Below are 16,972 nucleotides of genomic sequence, written 5' to 3' on the forward strand. Positions count from 1 at the left end.
GTTTGTTGAAAGGGGGAGTTCTGATTGTTTATGCCTAGTCGATGGCAAATTGATGCGATTCAATATCGGTTATCACTTTCTGTACAGTTTGTTTTCAATTTTCTTTAATTGGGTCAAGAGCTTAGATAGTTTTCAAATTTCCTTTTAAATGTGTTTGCATTTTAGGGGGAGTAGAAAACTTTCAGAAAATCCAAAAACATTAGAAAATTTGAAAAAAGACAAAAACATTATAAAATCAAAAATGAGTTTTGTTGTATAAAAGAGGAAATGATAGTACATTAGTGGGCTGTCACAATATGCTAAAGAAATGGAAAGTTAAAATGTGATAAACAATCTCACTTCGGATATGCCAGTAGGCTTTTGCACATTTAGTAGATTGTGACGAGATATAAACCTAAAAATTCAAACTTGCTTATTCTGTGGGTAACAACTTCTTGGATATATAGGTAACCCCTGAAATCTTGTTTGAAAGGTCCCTTATTCTGAGATACTAGGTCTTTATGCTCAGTGATATCTGGGGTATTATCCCGGGAGTTCTGCTGTATGGAAATACTGACCTAGTCCCCGTATAATACTTTTTGCAAAATGATTGAAATACAGCGCAGCCCTCAGCAAGTTGATGAAACAATAAAATTGATAGTCACTGCTGTTGCAACAAAAAGATCCTCTAAAGGGGACACACCAAAAAGTCAAGCCGTCATCTCTCTGCTGAACGGAAGTTCTGACCTGAGCTCTCACGGTTTCGCATCTAACCCCTGACAGATATCATCTGTGGTATACTCACCTGTAAGACTGAATATTGGGATCTAGATACAGGAGTATATTCAAGTAGTGGGACATGCGAATAAGTTTAAGTATCTAAAACATTAACATCGTATCTCGAAGCAGTTGAACTTTGTGTGAAAATTTAAGTGGACAAATATACTGACAATCTAGGTGAATTGTTTAGAGCTTAAAATGTAATCAAGCTTAACGGTGTTAGTGACTCGTCTCATAAACTGATATGATCCTCTTACACAAACTCGCAAAAATATTGTTTGTAAATATTTCATTTTTCCATTTCTTTATTTCTACAATTTGATGTTTTTATTTTCTTTACTTTTCAAAATCCAAAAAGATTTTCGGTGTGTTTTAGCATAAACTTTTGAAAAATTAAAAAAAAAAATTCGACAACTGATGTTGGAAAGCTGATTTTCAAAGTCTCAAGTGCTAAACATGATGACATTGTTTGTGAGGGGGAGTGTGTCTTGAACATCAAATGTGTTTTTAAATCAACAAGTGATTTATCAAAGAAGATAGTTTCTTTTGAGAGAGAGTCAATGTTAGTGCATATACTCTAAATTGTTAAATGTGGAAAACTTACTTTGAGGTAGAGTTTATGCAGGTTAAGTATGAGCTGGGTTATCGATCCTGAGCAGAACTAGAGCCAAGTTTCGATCTTGGAAATTAAAAGCTGTGAGGTAGTAAGCCAGTTTGATCGATCCAGAGAAGCTTATGTGTTTGAGAGCCAGGTTCCGATACCTAAGGACTCTGTGGATAAAACATGTGCCAGGTTTTGATTCCGTAATCAAAGTTTGAGCCAGTCTAACGATCATGGATCTGTGAAAGCCAGACAACGATCCTGAAGCTGATGATGCTGATGAACTTAAGGAATGCCAGCATATCGCAAGGGGGAGTCTGAAGACAATCTGAAGATAAGAAGAGAGAGTGAAGCCCGGAGACTGATCAAGACTGAAGTTTGAGAAGACTCGACACGTAAGACTCGTCAACATCTGAGGGGGAGTCTGTTAGTACATGCATCTGTCGACTTTGTCTTGTATCGAGTCTTAGATTAGATTGTATAGATCAGGGCACGTTGTACAAGAAATTAGCATGTTTAGGGTGCTTAAGAGGCTGATTCCGCTCCAAACATCACATGTAGGTGATTCCGCCCAGAATCACAAGTGGCTATTTCCGCTCCAAATGACAGTATGTCATTACGAGCGGAATCAAGACCCTATATATAGGTCCTCAGGAGCGAAATCAGTAACGAAGTCCTTGTATTCCATACCGAAGTGCTGCCGGTGTGAGGACTGACTGTATTCGTTGTTAGATTAATCAGATCAATGTTAAAAGTGAATTGCAAGCTGTTTCTAGCTTTGTTTCTTGTTTTCCGCACCTGAAACAAAGTAAAACTCCTCTAAACGACTCATTCGGGTCAATCGCAAGATCCTACAAAAAATAAGCTTCTTCTAAAGATGGACATTATGTAGGAAAATTGGCATCTAGGTAAGGTATTCAAAAAGGTTCAAAATGCCAAAAAGGTTCAGGAAGAAGAGGCTGATGGGAGTGAAGATTTGGATGAGAAATTAGATTAGCATTTTTTATTTTTTTTTTTTTCATTTTCTATTGTTTGTTATCTAATTCTCTGTTGTTTATTATCTAATTCTCTACTAACAAAAAAATTGAGTATAAAACGCCAAAAACTACAAACACCAAAACGCCTGATAGTATGAAAATTGTGAGAACAGATGCTAGCAAAACACGTTGTTGCTATATAAAACGCCAAAAATGCCAAACAATGTATTATTAGAATACAACAACACTAATTGACAGATGAAACTGAACGAAACAGTAACTGCAAACAGTAAAATGAAGAGACGGAAACATTATTGCTAAACACTTATTATATTAAAAGCCACTACATGGGAAATTGAATTTAATTATCTTTTCAAAACGCCATAATTGCCTGTCACATTATAGGTCTGCATCCTACGTGGCACAACAATTGATAAAAAAAATACACATCAAGAAAATTACTTATTTTCTACCGCCAAAAACAAATATCTACCTCCCCCCCCCCCACACACAAAAAAAAAACTCATTATATAAGTATAACAGTTAAACAAAAGCTTCACACTCCACACATTCACTAAAACGCCACATCTTGTCTAAAACGCCATATAATTTAAAAAAAAATGGTACATGTTATTGCATGGAGGTTTGAGAGGTCAGAGGGACGTTTCATCATTAAGTTCTCTGATAGAAGAAGGGTGAAAAGTCAAAACAATCAAAGCCATACTTAGTATGGATGAATCCGTTCAGAGGAATCGATGAGTAATTAAAAGATTAGAGAGAAAAATTCCAGCAAATGATGATGATGATGATGATAATGATGTTGAAGATACTAATCTACCAAAAGTTACCAGTTGGATTCTGGATGAACAAGCAAGAACGGTTACATCTCAGATGTAATACCATCCACAGAAGACTATTCGTTTTTGTTTGATTTCGTCTTAACTGTACTCTTTTAAATTCCTAATGAATTTAAAAACCACATGAACGCCAAGAAATTTACCTTGATAACCTATATAAACTGTTGAAATCTACAAAAACGCCTAATGAATTTTAGAAACGCCATGGAGGAAGATAACTTATAATTACTATATGATTTTATTCAATTTGGGTGACGCACATATAACGCCAAAATATTTACTATGCTCCTGATCTAAAAAAAAAATAAAAACGCCATGTATTTGTTAAACGCCAAAAAATGGAGAGGTGTTGTGAGACACGTTTAAAAAAAGAATATAAAAGGACAACCCCCCCCCCCACCCTTTACTATGTCGCGTGCCAGTGTTAGACCAGGATCCGTTCTCACTGTTCTCACACTTTAGGGCGTTTTCTCCTGATCTCGTACCTAATATTATATATATATATATATATATATATATATATATATATATATATATATATATATATATATATATATAGGGAGAAGATCATGCGAGAACCACCTCTTATTGCGAGAACCGCGAGAACCAGTGTGAACACATGGCATTTTTTGTAATTATATTCTTTATACAAAAATACACGTGTTCTTTTTTTCCTTATGTCACTGTTGTCTCCATTTTAGGGTTTCAGCAGCTCAATAGTTCATGGTCTCCACAATCGGCTAAGAGGCATTCACGGCGGTTTCACGGTGGCGGAGAGTCGTACACGGTGGTTTTCACCGCATATATATAGTCGGTGTTCACGTATTTCACGGTGGTTGCAGTTGGCATGGTGTTTACGACGGCAATCACGTAACACACCGGATTTCACAGCGGTGGCAACGGGAAACGGTGTTTACAGCATCCTCTACATCACCATTTACATCTGATGTTCTTCCTCATACATTCTCTGATAATCCTTCCTTCTCATACATCTGATGCAGACATTGTTGGTGACATTGTTGGTCCATCTTCCGATAATACAGTTGACAGACACAATACACCTATAAATACAGAACATCAAGAGTTGCAATTCATTCGATTTGTGACTAAAAGGTATTATGTTGACTGTAAATGATGTATATACTTTGTAAATGATATTGTATTAAATGATATGCACATGTGCATTATATTTACTGTAAATGATGTTGTATTAAATTATATGCACATGTGCATTATGTTGATTGCAAATGATATTGTATTAAATTACATGCACATGTGCATTATGTTGAAAATTAGACTATGTCGTTGATTTATGGATTATGAACAAGTGCCTTATGGATAACTATCCAATTATGTATAGAATGGCAGCAAACAAAGGGTCTTGGGTGGCGGACAACTACAAAAAAATAGGGGAGTTGATATTGGCGATGAGATGCTGGAGAGCAGCTTTCCACATGTGGAGATTGATAAAGATGATGGTGGTGGACAGGGTCAAGCTGCAGGTCATGGAAATGAGAATGCAAGCAGCAGCTCTAGCAGATCGAGCAGTTCAAGCAGTGGTGAGTCGTCTTCCTCGAGTGGTATTGAATCTTATGGATAACTATCCAATTATGTACAGAATGGCAGCAAACAAAGGGTCTTGGGTGGCGGACAACTACAAAAAATAGGGGGGTTGACTATGTGGGATTGCAAATGGAAGAACAAGCCGACAACCGGGGATGCATGGGTGGAGTTTATGCAACTTTTGGCATAGCTGAGAGACACCAGAATGAAGACGGGTTAATATGGGTGGGGTTGGCACTCGGAAAATAAGTCGAGTTTTACAGATAAACCTATACTACTAGACTTGGGTGTGGTTAAGTTGAATTTATCCAATAATATGTATTCTAGTCCACTTGATTTTGCCTCCGATGTTCGGTTGGTGTTTGAGAATGCGATGCTTTATAACCCCAAGGCGGATGTGGTTCATGGAATGGCTCATCAGCTGCTGTTCTATTTCGAGATGCTTTTTAGACCGATTCAGGCGAAATTGCCTACTAATCAGCGTGTGAATGAGTTTTCTGCTGTATATGAATTCTATTGAAGTTCGTGGGACGATATACAGATGCCTGAGAGATCCAAGAAGCCGAAATTTAGTGACCCGATTGCTCCTGTTTTAAACAAGCAAAATCACTCGACTGCATCTAAACCGATCATCCCACTTGTTGTTCAGCTGCCTATGCGGATGCCATCGCCAATGCAGGCTGCAGAACCAGAACCAGAACAGATCAAACCGTCATCAACAGCGACACGAGGAACTATGCCGAAGCTGCCCAAGCCCAGAGCCAAGGATCCGAACAAGAGGGACATAAACATGGAAGATAAACAGAAATTGGGGTTAGGGCTGCAAAGTATGCCACCAGAGAAGATGCCACAGTTGTTGCAGATCGTACGTAAGAGGAACGATTAGTTGGCGCAAGAGGGTGATGAAATAGAGCTTGACATAGAGGCTTTGGACACAGAAACGCTCTGGGAGCTCGATCGGTTTGTCACCAACTGGAAGAAACTAGTGAGCAAGACGAAAAGGCAAGCACTTTTAGTAAACAGCGCAACGGTCGACATTGACGATGTAAGCTTTTCAATTGTTGGAAAACTGGAAGACTTGCTTGTTGTTTTATTTGAATGGTTGTGTTGAATTCAGGTTGAGGGGATGAAGAAAAACAAGAAGGAAGCAGGGGAAGAAGATGTCGATATTGGCGATGAGATGCTGGAGAGAAGCTTCCCACATGTGGAGATTGAGAAAGATGATGGTGGTGGACAGGGTCAAGCTGTTGGTCATGGAAATGAGAATGCAAGCAGCAGCTCTAACGGGCGACGATCTAGTTGTGGTCGAGAATCAAAATGTAGGTTGTAACACTCAGGAAGTAAAATACAAAAAAAGGGAGGGCATGAAGAATAAAAAAGAGGAGTTGTAGAAAGAAATGATGTTATGAATCTATGGATACATGATCCCCTATTGCTTTAATTTGCTTTCGATTGTTTTTTTCTGTTTTTTTTTCTCAGCTAAGATTTCCAAGTTTATTTCAAGGCTTTAATTTGTAATTTTACACCATAATCCATGTTTAATTATCAACCCTTTTCTTTTTTATCATTAAACATTAAACAAACAATTGGTTTATTACATAAGTTACTTATATTTTCATACATCATCTAATCCTGCACATGTGCATTATGTTGACAACCATCTATAATCATCAAAAAAATAAACTGTTAACCAACAGTACATAATTATGCACATGTGCATCACATTATTAACACCCAATAATCATTACTAATAAACATTAAACAAATAACTGTTATTTCTTACATTCATTACTTTTATTTTCATATATTACATAATCATGCACATGTGCATTATATTAATAACCATCCATGATCATCACAAATAAACTGTTAACCATCAGTACATAATGTTATGCACATGTGCATCACATTACCAACGCCCTGTAATCATCACCGAATAAATGTTGAACACGTGCGTACACACGCCATATGCCTTCTTAATTACAATGTTATATGTTTTACTTTTTATGTATACATGAAGAATTACAAGTGTTGTACATTCTACACTACAGGAACAATTACAAATATTGTACATTCTACACCTAATGGCATGGTATATTGGATACCCTATGTTGAATCTGAATACAACCATATGGTCATCAGTATCAACCGTCGCTATTACCGTTGATCTTGCCAACTTCTTGTTCTTTACTGTACGCACTCCGTCACCTCCTTTTTTATGTTTCAACACGTAACCTCCTTTTTTTGAGGTTTCATCACGAGTTCGCTTAATTGCCCGCCTTTTTTTGTGTTTGTTTCTTCTTGCGCACCTGCACAATATATTGCACGATATATTTAATGTGTTTACATAAGTGATATTATTTAACATGAATTTAATAAAGGGATGCACATGTGCATAAACTCCCATCTGGATCATCAAACATTAATCAACCTTTTTTACCTTTTTGTTTAACCATCACCTTTTTGTTTAACCGTCGTGTAATCATATTCCATTCCATCCAGCATTTTAATTGACCTTTCATCCCTTGGTTTCAAAAAAAAAGATGCTTTCTTTAATTTTTTTCCATTGTTGATCTACAATAATAAACAAAATAAAATAAAATAAAACGTAGGATCAATAAACATAAATTATCAATGAATATGTGCATTAACTTTAAGTTTATTAGCACTATATACATTATGCACATGTGCATCAACATAAACGACCTTATTAACATATTCTGGCAAATTATGCACATGTGCATATTGCGTAATTATGCACATGTATATCAGCATGAATGACCTTAATAACCCATTCTGTCAAAGTTTGCAGATGTACATAACTATGCACATTTTTCGTCTTCTTTATTTTGTCCTTTTTTTCCCTTTCATTTTCTCTTTCCGTTGACAGTTCAAAACAACCACACTGTTCTTTAACCCTAACAACCCACTAATTACATCCTCGTCCACCTTTATGTTACCAACATCCAATTTAATAACCATCTCTTTCCCTCTAAACTTATCCATCACAAAATGTGACAATTTTGATGGTAAGCTGTCTGTTTTAAAATTCAAAATACTATCAAACCCCATTTTTTTAACTACAACCTTCTGTTTTTTAGACATTGTGTCCAACCCCATCAACATTTGATGTGGCAACAAACGTGCCCGTATATATCTCTAGTTGACAGCTCTAACAATTTTTTTACATTCTGTCCCTCTAACAATTTCTTTACTCTCTGTCTTTTCTGCGATTGTTTTAACTGTTTGTGATGTTGATTTTTTTGCTAGTTTATTAACTCTTTTTGATGATATCCCTTCTTTCATTGAACCTGTTTATCCACACATTATATGCACATGTGCAAATGCAATAACACATGTTATGAGATGTTTTTACATAGTAATGCACATGTGCATCTTAAAGTTTATTTAAAAAAAATTAAATAACACATACCATCAACAACAGTGTTATCTGCCTTATTGACATCCTTGTCACTATTGGCTTTTAATGTTGATAACCTTCTATTATTTGTCGTGCGAACTTCAACAAAACCTTCATTTGTTGTTTCCTCTTGTTTCCGCTTGCTAAACCTCCTATTAATGTCCTTGTGCACATCTTTCCTCGATTTTTTCACATCTTCATTTATAAACTTAACATGTTTATACAAAGTATACTATCAACAAAAAAACATTAATACAATGAAGCAAATGTGCATAAAAACATATTTAATTACTGATCAATCAAAATAAGAATTATAAATAATCAACATAATATAACCTTTTTGTTTATTATTCATATTCTCTTTCGTTGCGCCTGCGTCTGCGTCCGTGTCTGCATCTAGCATTTTTGACGATCCTTCATCTCTTGATTTTAATACATATGTGACTTTCTTCAAAAAAAATTGATTTTTTTTTCAATCGATGATCTACAATTAACATGTTCAAAAACATTAAATACCTTAATAGCTGTTAAATATATCAATAACATAATATGACAAATTACGTGCGTGTGCATAATAACATATTTTGTAAATCTATGCACATGTGCATATATGTATATATGCATATATCACACAACAACATCTTATTAACATAATTTAATATGAAATCCACATGTGCATAACCATACATTACATCAAAATAAAACTAAAATACATTATTCACATGTTATTGCAAACTATGCACATGTGCATATTGACTTATTATTACAATTTATGCACATGTGCATATATAATACCAAACATTACCTTAATAACATATTTTGTGATAAACTTATGATGTCAACATATGCACATGTGCATACCAATATATCACACAATACAACACGAATTCCGAATCAACAATATGCAAACGACGTAATATATATCATATAAAAAAGCACAACCGATTTGTATAAACTTGCAGACGTGCTCGATTTAGATGACAATATAAATGTTATAATGCACAAAGTATATATGTTACATTGCACAATATCTATGTTACAATGCACATTATCAATGATACACCACATGTTTTGGCGATTGTATTACGATTCAGATGGTTATTCCTTAATATATTGTCATAATGACTATTATTGTAATCACGTTGCCCTAATTAGCCCTAATTGCGAACGGATTATAAATCCACAGTGTTTACAATCACGTTGCCCTAATTACGAATGTAAGAAAACAAGTACGATCTGTGATTATGTTCGTAACAAAGTTTATACGACTAATTTTGTTCAAAATTTTGGGAACTAACCTCGAATGTATGACGAAATCTGAAGTATATGCTTGTAAAATCTCAAATCTCCGATAAAATGTCAATCCAAATGCTTCGATATGGTGAATCGATTGTAATCGACGAACTGATGATGGTGAAATGTTGAGAGATTCGTATGTAATCAGAATGAAATGCAGATAGATGGAGTGGAGAGATGGAGAGAATGTGTAGAGCCTGTGGATAGTTCGGACGTGAAAGGCTATATTGATTATAATTGAATATATGATTGAAGTCCGACATCAGGTGCGTGTTTTAATAATTGTTTGGGTATTTATAAAATTGCCCCATGTTCACATTGGTTCTCGTGGTTCTCGCAATAAAGGTGGTTCTCGCATGAGCCCCTCCCTATATATATATATATATATATATATATATATATATATATATATATATATATACATATGTATATATATAGATATATATATACATATGTATATATATAGATATATATATATACATATGTATATATATAGATATATATATATATATATTTATATATATATATATATATATAGATATATATATATATATATATACATATGTATATATATATATATATATACATATGTATATATATAGATATATATATACATATGTATATATATAGATATATATATACATATGTATATATATAGATATATATATACATATGTATATATATAGATATATATATATATATATATTTATATATATATATATATATATATATAAATATATATATATAGATATATATATACATACATATGTATATATATAGATATATATATACATATGTATATATATAGATATATATATATATATATATTTATATATATATATATATATATATATAACAAAGATCCGTTAGGAACCACCCTTTATTGCGAGAACCACGAGAACCAATGTGAACACAACCCTTTTTTAAATTTTTTTTGGCTACTAAAAGTACCGATTTTAACATAAAAAATATTAAAAAAAATATTTTAGATTTTTTTTAGATTTTTTTAGGTTTTTTGAGGGTTTAGTTTTTAGCATTTTAGCTTAGGAGGGGTTTAGGTTTTTGGGGGTGGGGGAGGGGGGTTTAGGTTTTTTTTTTTTTAGGGGGGGGGGGGGGGGAGGGGGGTTAGGTTTTTTGGGGTTTTAGTTTTTAGCATTTAGCTTGGGGGGGTTAAGTTTTTTTTTTTTTGACCGGGGGGGGGGGGGTTAGGTTTTTTTTTTAGGTTTTTTTTAGCTATTTTAGGTTGTCTTCACATTGGTTCTCGCGGTTCTCGCAATAAAGGTGGTTCTCGCATGAACCTTACCCGATATATATATATCTATACTATATATAATATACATATCCAAAGGACTTCATAAGGTCATTGAAATTTCCTTAAAGCACCCCTAAAGCATGATGTACAAGTCTTTTAAGCACCAGAAAATTTCACTTTCCACTCATACCCTCCTAATAAAAAACACGGGATATACATTAGGGTTTCACCATTTCAAAACATTTCAAAATTGCCCGCTTCTCTGTTCCTCTCTCTCTCTCTCTCTCTGGTGATTCCACATCTGGATCTAGGGTTTTCCTCCATGAAAATTTCACCAGATCTATGAAGATTCTGACCTCTCAGTTTACATTAGGGTTTCACCATTTCAAAACATTTCAAAATCGCCCGCTTCCCTGCTCCCCTCTCTCTCTCTCTCTTTCTCTCTCTCTGGCGATTCCAGATCTGGATCTGGATCTTGGGTTTTTCTCCATGAAAATTTCACTAGTGAAAATGAAGATTCTGACCTCTCAGTTCTGATTTAGGGTATTTTTGGTGTTATTGCTACCTTCGTCAAGGGTAAGTGACGTCGTGTTTTGATTTTGAACACTATTTCTCATTCATTCAATGGATTTCACTTGCATTTGTTTGTGTTGTGACATGGATCGTCTTTTTTTTGTAGGTCATGGTTTAAGGAATGCGTCACGTTTCTTCAGAGATTCCAGTCGGAATCCGTGCCGAGATAATGGATGCTCTAGGGTTTATGAAGGTTTGATGAACTCTGCTGCGTGTACCAGCGGTAATCTTTTGCATAAATTTGACGCCATTGTTGAGATTGTATGTATTTTGTTTCTTCAGTTTTGGTTATTTTTTAATGTTTTTTACTTTAATTTTGTTTTGTAGAAACACAAAGATCCTCTTTAAATGGCTTCCGTAAGACGATTAGGGTTCCGGCATGCTGGACTGCCATCTCTGTCAAAAAGGGTAACAATCATGTCTACCTATTTTGTTTGTTATTTGAGTCGATCTACCATTTTGTTTGTGGGTAATACTTTCAGATATGTGTTAGGTTCCTCAAAGATAGTGGTTGTGGGTGGAAGACGATGACACAAGCCTTGGTAATTTCAGATCTCTATTGACCCTCACCCTAAGTACTTTGCGTTTTAGTTGATTTATATTTTGATTATTTAATGATTATTGTCAATATATTACGAATTTTAGTTGATTAATTTATGTTCTTTTGGAAGAATCAAATCCATGTTTACTCGACCTCCATATTTTGAGGGTAAAAGTGAAGATGACTTCTTTGACAGGACTTAAAGCAAGTTGAAGTTTGCACCAGATAAGGTAGATTATGTTTGAGATGCGGTATTTTACCTTTATTTAAACAGTTTACTTTGGTTTCTAGATGCCAATATTTGATTTATAATTACAAGTGATGCAAGTGTTGTTTTATTAGGGGAAGCATTTAGATGGTAGGCTGGAAATCCTTCCCACAAACTTGATATAATGGCTCAGTGTGGCTAACATTAAGTGCTGCTGACCCTTCAGGCTCTACATAATCTTGATGTCTTATAAGTGAGTCGTTACCGTATTATGAATGTATCTGGGTGACTCTGGCATGCTCTCTTTGGATTTTGTGTTGCACATGAGATCTGTGTGCTTCTGGGTTTTAACAGAGATTTAATTGGGAACCAGACTGATTGTTGTGCTTCTGCGTTTTATCTGAGATTTGCGATGGGCGCCAGTATGTTCCAGTGATTGTGCTTGCCGGATTTTTGATAATTGTTGCTCGGATCTAAAATTGTGAAGGAGGAGTGCTTTTAGATAGAATACTTTCAAGGTTAGCATTTCGTGTTGTATGTATTTGAAGTTGTATTTTTTTCTTCAAAAGCGAGTATTTTAAAAGAATTGCGTACGTTGCAGGGGCAGAAAATACACAGAATATGATGCTAAGGGGGTGTTAATACAAATGTTGACAGTTGTTGCGTTTTGTCATCTTCAAGGTGTTGTTCACCGGGACTTAAAGCCTGAGGTGAGATGTTCGCTAATTCAAAACATGTATTTTTGTACTGTATTATGTAGACTTCATTTAACGGTGGCTAACCTATAAGTAGATCTTCTTATTTGCAACTTTTAGCCTGTTGCTACAATAAATATATACTTAATTAGAATTGAACTTGGACAATTTTCAACCGTTTGACTGGTTTCATGACTCGCAGTTTCATAATGTCAAATTGGCTAAATTCCAAATGCAGCTGTATGTTACGATGCAAAAGAGCTGATGTTGTTGGGTCTCAGTTTTGGTCAACACTCTGCAAAAGGCACTATCGAGAACTGGTTGCATCAAATTTGGCGGCATCATATTGCAAAATGGAATTTGGCGGCATCATATTGCAAAATAGGCTACTGGTTTTGTGGGTGGGTTCAACTACTGTACCAATTGCTGTACTGAAGGGTTCTGCAGGTTTTGATCGGTTTGGGTTGAAACTGGCCATTACAAGTTGGGCTGGCCCGGAACTTTTTTTTATCACAACTCATGTATTATGTCAGTAATAATCTAATTTTTTGAATAACATAATTTTGGAGGTTTTAAAATATTAAAATTTCGTCTTAGACGCCTTTCGGCTTGTTTGCCTCATTCAGCAGTTTCCTTTAAGTGGTGAAAATTTTTGAAAAAGTATGAACACTAAACATGGACTTTTATAAACAATAAAAACTTGACACTTGTACGAGATGGCAAAAATTTCTCCCCATCTAAAAACCAATTAAAAAACAACATGTCGCACTCCAGCCGCAAGTTGTACTAGGGGGCGCTCATCATTTTTTGACTCGGCCAAGTAGTGGTCGAAAATTGCGCCATCTGGTACACTTATCCTTTTGTATTGGTTCACAATGTCAATGTTTATTTTGGTAAAATTGTTGGTTAACATGTCCATTTTTGATGATTTTTTGAATAATTAATTGCTTAATTATGCTTTTTGTTTGTTTTAGGCTTATCTTTCTGTTGAAGAATTTGAGTCTGTGCTTGGGATGACGCGAGAGGAGTTTTATAAGTTGCCAAAATGGAAACAAGATTTGACTAAGAAAAAGGTTGACCTCTTCTAAAAAAATAAACTCTTTAAAGCACACCAAGTAATAAGCATCAAACACTACCATTATCTGCATATTAATAATTAGATTGTGGTTTTGACCCAATTAATCTTCCTGATTATATGGGCATATTCTTGATTGTGTTACATTGGTATATAGGTGGCGAATTCAACCCCTTTACTTTCAATTGGGTCGATTTAGGTCTTGTTGTATTCTCAAATGGGTCAAATAAATATGTAACGAAGAAGGAAGTCACCCAAAGTGTTACGCTTTTCTTTCTAGAATTCATATACAACCTTCTAAATCAGTTTACTTAATTGTATGGATTATTGTTGCAGTAGCTTAGTTTCTTCAATCATATTTAACGTGTTAGTTATTTTCCAAAGGTCTAAAATGAACAACAAAGTGGTGCGGGTCAACTCGTTTTGACCTATTATCTGACCCGTCCATTTGTGACATCTATATCTGTATATATAGATTTAAAAGTTTTAAGGTCAGCATAAATATTGCTATTTTGCAGGCGTCTCGCATAATACTTGCCCCCGATGGAGATGCGCCTGGTCAAGCCTTAGCTGAAGAGCTATTAAAGGGTTACTCAACTTCAGAGATTACTTCAGTGAAATTAATGCATATTACCATCAAACCCTTGGTACGGAGCATTTCAACCGGATGGAAAGCATTGGAGGATTTATATAATGTATGTTAATTGCTCTTTAAAACCTGTAACCTTTTGTTACGTCCCAAAACAGGCTGGCTTAAGTCGGTTTGATCCAAAACGGGATAAAGTAATAAAATAGTAACCGAGTTTCATTATTGTGCCGGTAAAGTCACTTATATATAACGAATTAAATTGAAAGGCCTAAATGGAACAATAATGAGAGTTGGATATAATAAGTAACTTTTTACTTTGCAATTACCGTTTACTTTAGGTTAAACTTGAAAAAGTAATCATTAAATATTAACCAAGTTTCACATTTCATTTATGTCACTTTTAACATTTACCAAAAAAAAAATACAACAGTGGAATGATATTGAAATTTGATGTTTTTTGTAGCTGGAAATATGTTTTGAGTGACTTAAATGAAATGATGAAGAAACTTGGTCACTATTAGGTGAAATACTCTCATTCAAAACATTTTTTACCAATTATTTTATTTTATATAAATAATAGTGTCATTAGCGATTAGAAGACCTTAATCACCTTATATTATTTTAACAATAGTTAAAATTTTTAAATAAAATAATTTTGGCTGGTTTAGGCTTCTTTTCACAAGAGGTTTTAGGCATTATAAGTACACTTTGGGCAATCAATTTTCTTTTTAAGCAACTTTCAAATTTTACCCGTTAGATATAAAGTTTAACGTTTATAACTAGAAAGCCACCACTAAATAAAATAGGCATGATTGTTCATTTGTTTGTTAATTACATGTTAGATACCTTGTAATCATGACAATGACGTGGTCTGTGCATAGGTTGTGCCAGGAGAGTTGACCGTAGTCACCGGAGTACTCAATTCAGGAAAGAGTGAGTGGATTGATGCATTGTTATGTAATCTTAATCGAAGCGTTGGTTGGAAGTTTGCACTCTGCTCATTGACAACATTAAAGAATATAATAAACATTATCATATAAGTTACATGTATAGCACACTGATAAGTGGTTGTATTTTTGATTCCCTACCACTGGTCAACATGTTTATCAAGGAACTCGGGTGCCTTTCATATTATAAACCGGTGACGCGGGAAGGTGTATACTCACATCCAAACCCTTTAGTTGACTATTATAAACCGAACCCTTTAGTTGACTATTATAAACCGAACCCTTTAGTTGACTATTATAAATGTTATTAGGTATTAGTATTGTGTGACGTGTGGGACGTAACAAGCTTAACATACCGAATTAACACTTTTATGCGTCATTGCTAACTCTTTCTATTCATAAGGAGCTTAACAAACCATATTCTTTTGGAATACTGTGACACATGTAGACATAACGAGCTAAACAGACAAAACATAAGGAGCTTAATAAACTGAACTAACCCGTATTCTTTTGGTTCTGGGTTTGGTGATGAACTTTTTAATGGCATCTACAATGATAGAAGCGTGAACCGAATAAGTACATTGTTGGATGTTCTTAATCACCCAACAAACCTCTAAAATTTTCAAGCTTTAGAGTGTGGCGTTGTAATATGTTGCCTTCGCCGCATCGCGCAGATATCAGTGTTTTCTTTTTTTAAATGTTATTTACATAGTTACCTCCCGTTGAAAACTTCAAGCTTCGCCACTGCCGAAGGCCTCATTGTAACTGATGATACGATTTATCATTCAAAAAATTTGATTTACCCACATCTTAAAAACCCTTCATAACATAACTAGAATCATACAATTTTCTTTGTTTTCTCCTGAAGCCGGTAACCGGCCGTCACACAATAACACCAAACGCCATCACGAAACCACCAATCGCCGCACACCGCTGATTCTCCGCCGTTGAAGAAGGCTGCAACCGACCCTCACGTTCTGCTACACTGACACCATCGTCGTCGCACGCCACATCGAAAACTACATCCCCGTACATAGTCCTAAACTCACCAATCTAAGTGATGTTTCCCGCCGCATCGCACGGGTAAACGACTAGTATATATATATATATATATATATATATATATATATATATATATATATATATATATATATATATATATATATATATAGGGGAAGGTTCATTTGAGAAGAAATTTAATGTAAGAAGAAAAAGAAGAAATGATATATTACTAAAATACTATTTTATTTATAACTCATATCATTAATTTTAAACTCTTTAATTAATTAGTCAACTAATCATTAATTATCCTACATATAATCTACAAAATCTACACATATCAAAAATTTCCTACATATACCTTACACATTATAGAATTTTATCCTACACAGTCGAAATTTATCCTACACACCTCGAAATATATCCTACACAACTCATAATTTATCCTACACAACTAGTAATTTATTCTACACTTTAAATTAAGTTGTTTTTTTATTTTGAAAAAGTATATATTTTGAAAAGGAGTTACAAATTTAATTTAGTTAGTTATTAAAGGGGAAGAATACAAATTAATGATTTTTGTAAGTTTACCAATATACCCTTATATTGAAATTAAATG

The 16,972-nt window shown here is 34.4% G+C and overlaps 1 long non-coding RNA gene and 1 pseudogene across 4 annotated transcripts; both read left to right on the forward strand.

The window, feature by feature from the left end:
• The first annotated feature begins 4,626 nt into the window (after positions 1-4,626).
• On the forward strand, positions 4,627-6,268 carry LOC110925194 (annotated as a pseudogene).
• Positions 6,269-10,970: 4,702 nt separating this feature from the next.
• On the forward strand, positions 10,971-15,606 carry LOC110925794. 4 transcript variants are annotated; one of them, XR_004885581.1, is made up of 11 exons: positions 10,971-11,302; positions 11,406-11,522; positions 11,627-11,707; positions 11,793-11,874; positions 11,971-12,070; positions 12,183-12,566; positions 12,650-12,758; positions 12,946-13,144; positions 13,718-13,816; positions 14,337-14,513; positions 15,289-15,606. It is a non-coding gene; the product is annotated as an uncharacterized LOC110925794 (long non-coding RNA). The 4 variants fall into 4 exon arrangements; XR_002584741.2 differs by having other exon boundaries at positions 11,793-11,841; XR_002584739.2 differs by having other exon boundaries at positions 11,793-11,841; positions 12,982-13,144.
• Positions 15,607-16,972: the final 1,366 nt, after the last annotated feature.

Source organism: Helianthus annuus, chromosome 17 (assembly GCF_002127325.2).
Source record: "Helianthus annuus cultivar XRQ/B chromosome 17, HanXRQr2.0-SUNRISE, whole genome shotgun sequence".
NCBI lineage: Eukaryota > Viridiplantae > Streptophyta > Magnoliopsida > Asterales > Asteraceae > Helianthus > Helianthus annuus.